This window comes from Urocampus carinirostris, chromosome 6 (genome assembly GCF_059441175.1).
Source record: "Urocampus carinirostris isolate Australia breed hairy pipefish chromosome 6, RoL_Ucar_1.0, whole genome shotgun sequence".
In the NCBI taxonomy this organism is placed as follows: Eukaryota; Metazoa; Chordata; class Actinopteri; order Syngnathiformes; family Syngnathidae; genus Urocampus; species Urocampus carinirostris.
Window position 1 is genome coordinate 13,824,377 of NC_142354.1, and position 6,139 is coordinate 13,830,515.

The 6,139-nt window shown below is 39.4% G+C and overlaps 1 pseudogene; it reads right to left on the reverse strand.

Moving 5' to 3' along the window:
- Positions 1–236: 236 nt before the first annotated feature.
- On the reverse strand, positions 237–406 carry LOC148363876 (U2 spliceosomal RNA; annotated as a pseudogene).
- Positions 407–6,139: the final 5,733 nt, after the last annotated feature.

Below are 6,139 nucleotides of genomic sequence, written 5' to 3' on the forward strand. Positions count from 1 at the left end.
TACTTAGCATATTTTCCAGACTATATAAAATGCATAATTTATAATTCATATCAAAGTATACGTCGCATTTTGGGGGAGGGGGGTTTTTAAGGGTTATTGTTCTATCTTCGTTATTCATTATCCATTATCCGTTATCGGTCAGTTCATAATACGCTACAAAGCCAAGGAGCCGGGACTCTTACTCTCAGCCAAAAGGCCAGGCTAAGGTCCTAGCCCTAAAGCCTTGCTGCGATCATTGCGAATGCACCGTTCCCGGAGGTACTGCAATACCGGGCCGATGCGTGGAGTGGACAGAGCAAGCTCTTATTCCATCTCCAGATTGCAAAAATCTGTGCTCACTACAAGTACAGTATGTTTCTTTAACAGAGGCTGAACCACGGCCAGGAATTTCTGGCCGTGAAGCAGCTGCCGTTGTCCGTTATCGTACACAATCCACAATCCAAAATGTATTTGATGAAATCCAACACCAAAATCATAAATGTCGACTTGAAAGCCAAATTTAAATAATAATGAATTAGAGAACACAGTATACTAATGTTACACATATGTGCATATCTTAGACACGCTCGTCAGTAACGACGTAACATTTTAAGACTTATTCAGATAACTCTAGCATAAACAACATTCTTATGAAACTATCATCCTCACTCCAGATAACTAAATTAAATCAAGTCAAGTCGTGTTTATTTGTATAGCCCTTAATCACAAAGAGTCTCAAAGGGCTGCACAGATCAAAGGCTATAGCAAACTACAGACTATTATGACACCTAAATGTTTAAATACTTTATGCATTTCCGTATTTTGAGCTATATGCGGTGAACCAGGTTAGAAGGTGACCTTTCAAATTTCTTGTCAATTTTGGGATTTTGCGTGCGCCTAATAGTCCGGAAATACGATTGTTGTGTGTTGCGCATCTTCATCTTTAGTGTCATTGTTACCGGTAGACAACTCCCTGCTGATCCAGGCAGGAAAAGATGTTTCGGCTTCCACCTTCACGTTGTGATCAAAGTTAAAATGATTAACACTGGCCTGGAGAGCTCTCTTGTGGTTTAGTGTGAAAATAACAAGTGAAGTGATATACTTGTTATAACAAATTTTCAACTAAATAGTATAATAATGCATGAATATTTTCACATATAGGTCTCACCAGGAGTTTAAGTCTGACCCTCGGCCAAACTATTAAAAAACTGAAACTTAGTCTGGAAAATACTGTATATGTATATCTGCTGAGAGGCCACAAGGGCTAAAATAAGACAAACAAACTGCAGAAAGGTCAGAATTGATATTCAAACGGAAAGCTAGCTGTGGGGCGAATATGCTAACATGGATGAGTATCAAAGGTTCCACCTATTGTATTATGGAGCTTAACACAAAATTGTACTCAATGTTTAGTTATCTTTGAATCACAGCTACAAAGACAGACATATAGTCATATTATCCGTGACACAGCTGCCAGTTATATTAGTTTTCCACGGGAGGCGGGTGAACTTGAGGGTCATAGAAAAATAGGGGTGATTGGGGAGGTGGGCAGCTCTGTGCAAATCTTTGATGTTGCTATACGCATTGTCCAGTGTTTTATATCCTGGAGATAGCTAGCAAGCAATACAGCAGGTTACTGCGAGACATTGAGTATGAAAATATTTTATCCATTTTGCCACTGGTGTGCTAATTATACTAAGCTAACGTAAACTTTCATGAGCCTATATTATGTTATGGAGTAAAAGTGGCGCTGCCACGAGCGGCTGCCTTTTCCAGCAGCTGCCCTATTGTTTTATTGTCTGCTCCTATCTTCGGTGTTTTTTCTTCCCGTTTTGACAACTACACTATGGATTACTTCTATCCTATGGGACATGGGTTTTAGCGCACAAAAAATGCGTGTATTCAAGGAATTTCAACTCCTTGCCCTGAAGAATTCTCGTGCCGGCGTGATGAAAGGGCCTATCGTGGAAGAAGTGCCGGAGCTAGCGAAGCGGCTAGCGGCGTTATAAGTCTTCGGTACCATCCGTAATCATGGTAAACGCGAACTCACGACCAAATAAGATCATCGAGTGCTGGTGGAGAACATCGAAGCGCACAGGGAGCGCAGTTGCTGTGTTTTGCGGAAACGTGGCTCACGTTTAGCATTCCGGACGCTAACGTGTAGCCACCCGGAGCTACCCGGAGCAATCCGGCTTTAACACCGCTAAACAGAGACACGAAAGCCGGGGGGAATCGGAGAGGAGGCGGACTTGCTAACACGAGGTGGTGTATCCCTGGATTTTCACAAAGAAAAGTTTTCCATCTGCCGCAGGGATGTCGAACTTTTGGACTGGCGTGACGTCATCCACTCCGCTACAAGCACACCTAGGGCATCATGTTCATCTGTTAATAAACAACGGGGTAGACTGCTGGAAGTGTGAATTTCCCTACGGGGATGAACAAAGTATCTATCTATCTATCTATCTATCTATCTATCTATCTATCTATCTATCTATCTATCTATCTATCTATCTATCTATCTATCTATCTATCTATCTATCTATCTATCTATCTATCTATCTATCTATCTATCTATCTATCTATCTATCTATCTATCTATCTATCTATCTATCTATCTATCTATCTATCTATCTATTATGCTTCATGTGTGGTAGTAAGAAGGAGACAAAGCTAACATACTATTTTCAGTTATCAACGAAAAATAGAACTATTGTTATATGCTATGATCAGAAATATGTATCTTGAAAAAATACACATATAAAATACACATGGTATCCGTTATTATCCAGCGTGGTTTGTGTACAAAATGATAGTAATATTTTCACTAGCCATGAGATGACATGTGTTAGATGGTCCAGACTTGCGAGTGTCGCAAATGCTGATCAGAGCTAGCTAGCAGTCCGGCATGCTACGGCGACAGTTATTCTGCTAGTTCCCACTAGGATAACTATCCTAGCTAAGCTTTGTGTGGCTCCCTATCTTTTGCATGTTGGCATTGCATATTTAGAGTGATATAGCCAGTTCTCCCCAGGATAACTACAGTAACTATGCTAAAGGAATCATCAGCGTTTAGGTTTTGGTGCCTGAAGTCATTAGAAGTACGCACCCTATTCTCGAAACTAAGACAACTGAGCAGAGTAGACTCGCTACGGTAAGTAGTTTCTTCAATCTATTCAGGGTAACACACCACTTTCAACCATCAGTAACTGTAATGGCGGGGGGGAAATAGATTTCCTTGTTACTGAAAAAATAACGCGGTTATGTAATTCCCATCACATATATCTACCAATTCAGTCCTTAAACATCCACAAAATGCAGACAAATCAGTAAACCTCGAGTGCCATTATGTAACATTTTGTCTTTTTTTTCTATGAAAAAAAAACTAGTTGCACTTTTCTCTTATGCTAACCTCGAGTAGGCTGATCCCTGCTGATCCATGATGGAGTGAGCCTGCATTGGTTGGGTTAAATCATGCAGTCGGTGGGCTTTAGCAAAGTGAATCAGCCAGATGCAAAAGTGAGTGCGTTTGTGAGTGTGTGAGAGTTGTGTGTCCATGAAAGAGAAGACCTTTTCCCGCACTGCAATAAGCTTCACTGGAGCAAGCAATTGCAGTGTAGCCATGTGCGAAACGGGCCAGTTAGAGTGACTTTTGCTGATGGCTCTTCCAAAACTCAACACTTTTGATAGTGGGACACATCATGCCAAACGCCGGACAAACATTGACCAAAGTATTTCGTGCTAAGCCGCTTCTCAGTTTGGAATGGCTTTTCATGGTAATTCATCAGTCAATATAGAGTTAAAAAGACCCACACTAGGATAGTCTTCAAATTGTATTACAGCAACTTATGGCTTGCAGGGCAGTACATATAGTTCGGAGATAATGATGATAATGGTTTCCTTCTATATAGAGCTTTTCAAGTCACTGAAGACCTCCCAAAGTGCTTTACAATGTGCTTAACAGTCACCCATTCACACCAGACATGGGACCAAGTCACACATGTGCAAGTCTCAAGTAAGTCTCAAGTCTTCACCTTCAAGTCCCAAGTAAGTCCCAAGTATTTTTTTCTTGGGCAAGTCAAGTCACAAGTCAAGTCCCGAGTCTTAGATTGCCAAGTCCAAGTCAAGTCACAAGTCATAAAAACAGCGACTCGAGTCGACTCGAGTCCAAGTCACTAAGTCTCAAGTCCCCATGTCTGATTCACACACACACAATGTGCTTCATGCTTACCCATTCACACACACGCTCACGCACCAATAAGCGTCGTCAGCATATACGACAAAAAGTATACAATCAAAATACTAAAAAAAGTATATGCTTGAAATACGAGAGATAGAATTATTGACATGCAAAGTTATGGCGTTCCAATTACGAGTCGAGATTGTTGCTTACATAGCAGGCGTAATGCTAGTCGCATGATTGGTTTGGTCCAGTATATCGAGGGCAAAGTCCCAACTACAGTTTACAAGGTGTCACATCAACAAACCTGTTTCAACTAAACCTTGCTAAGGAATCCTTTATAAGGAAGCTCATTAAACAATTTAGGTTCACTGTTGAGACACTTCATGATTAAAACTTGTAAAAGAAACTCTAAACACCAAAAACGCCAGCCAAGCACAGAGAGCAATTTGATATGGTTAGCTGTAGGGGTTGGCGGAGCAATGCACAAAGCGCAGTCTGCATGAAAGGTAAATATGGCAGTATCCTTGTTAGCAGTATTTTGTGACATTTTTACAAAAAAAGAACCAAACTCTTGTTGAAAAACCATTATTTATGAAAAAAATGAAGGTAAAAATTATCTTTGATTATCCTAAGTAACTGTGGGAGGGAGAAACGTTTAAAGTTGGATATTTTTTTATGTGAGACTTAGGCTCTGGCATTATTCTTATTTCATAAATCGTATCAAAAAATCTAACGTCATACAGTGAAATAACTGAACATTTAGACTCTGTCTGGGGAGTGTGTTTGGTAGTTTTGCTGAATTTTGTCTTAATATATAAGGGAAAAAAAAATCCAAATTAAAATATTTTTCTATTATGGCTCTTTAGGTCCAAAAGGTTCCCGAGATCTACATTACAGTATTTATATATATATATCTATATCTATATATATATATATATATATATATATATATATATATATATATATATATATATATATATATATATATATATATATATATATATATATATATATATATAGATATATATATAGGACCCTTTTTTGTGCGCCCATAGAATATAACCAACTGAACAAAAGTGGCACCGAAAGATCATAATCTGCAGATTACAAACTAAAAATAATGAAAAATCCAGCCACTGACCATGAGTCTGATGTAAGTGACGGAGAAGGTGGAAGTAGTTGGATTGTTTACCATGCCAGTGACGCTGAGGATAAACATTTTATTGGATTTAGTGATTTGGAGTGAAAATGATAGTTTGGTAAGCATGTTCTTTATGCTAGAGTTACCTAAGTAACTCTCGACCTATAAAACCAAAATACTAAAAAAATGATATGAGTGTCGCAAATTTTTAAATTGCCTTTCAAGATAACATGTATCTGGTTGGTATTGGGTTTTATGTTACTCGCACTCCGGGTCATCTATGTTTTTTCCTTTTTAATTTTGCATTTTTTGGCTGGTGCGACTTATACTCCGGAGTGAGATTTCGTCCGGAAATACGGTATATGGCCCTGTTTAAATCAGAGTCTTAAGTGGCATAAAAATATTCTATATATGTTTCTTGCTTTGCGGAAATTCACTTTACGTGGGTGTCATGGAACAGATTAAACGCAGAACTCAAGAAACTACTGTGTATGTACTTTCTGTCTTGTATTCTTGATTTTCAGAATTATAGATTGAACGGGAAAGCGCTGAGTTGTGGCCTCAACGCTGAAGGCCTACTTCCTCTCGCATGGCGTATTTTATTGACGGCATTGGCTCCATTAGCAATCAGTGCAACAATCGTGTCCTTGTTCACAGCAATAGCAACCTACCCTCGCTATAATATTAAAAGGCAAAGTACGCGAGACCACGTCAAACACAATTAGGCGCAAATGTAGGAGGTCCAAAAACACATCCATTGAGATGTCGCCGACATCTTCACGGGGGCTCGCAAACGCCGTGTAATCTCGACAGTCGTCTGGCCGACGTGTGTTTCGTGC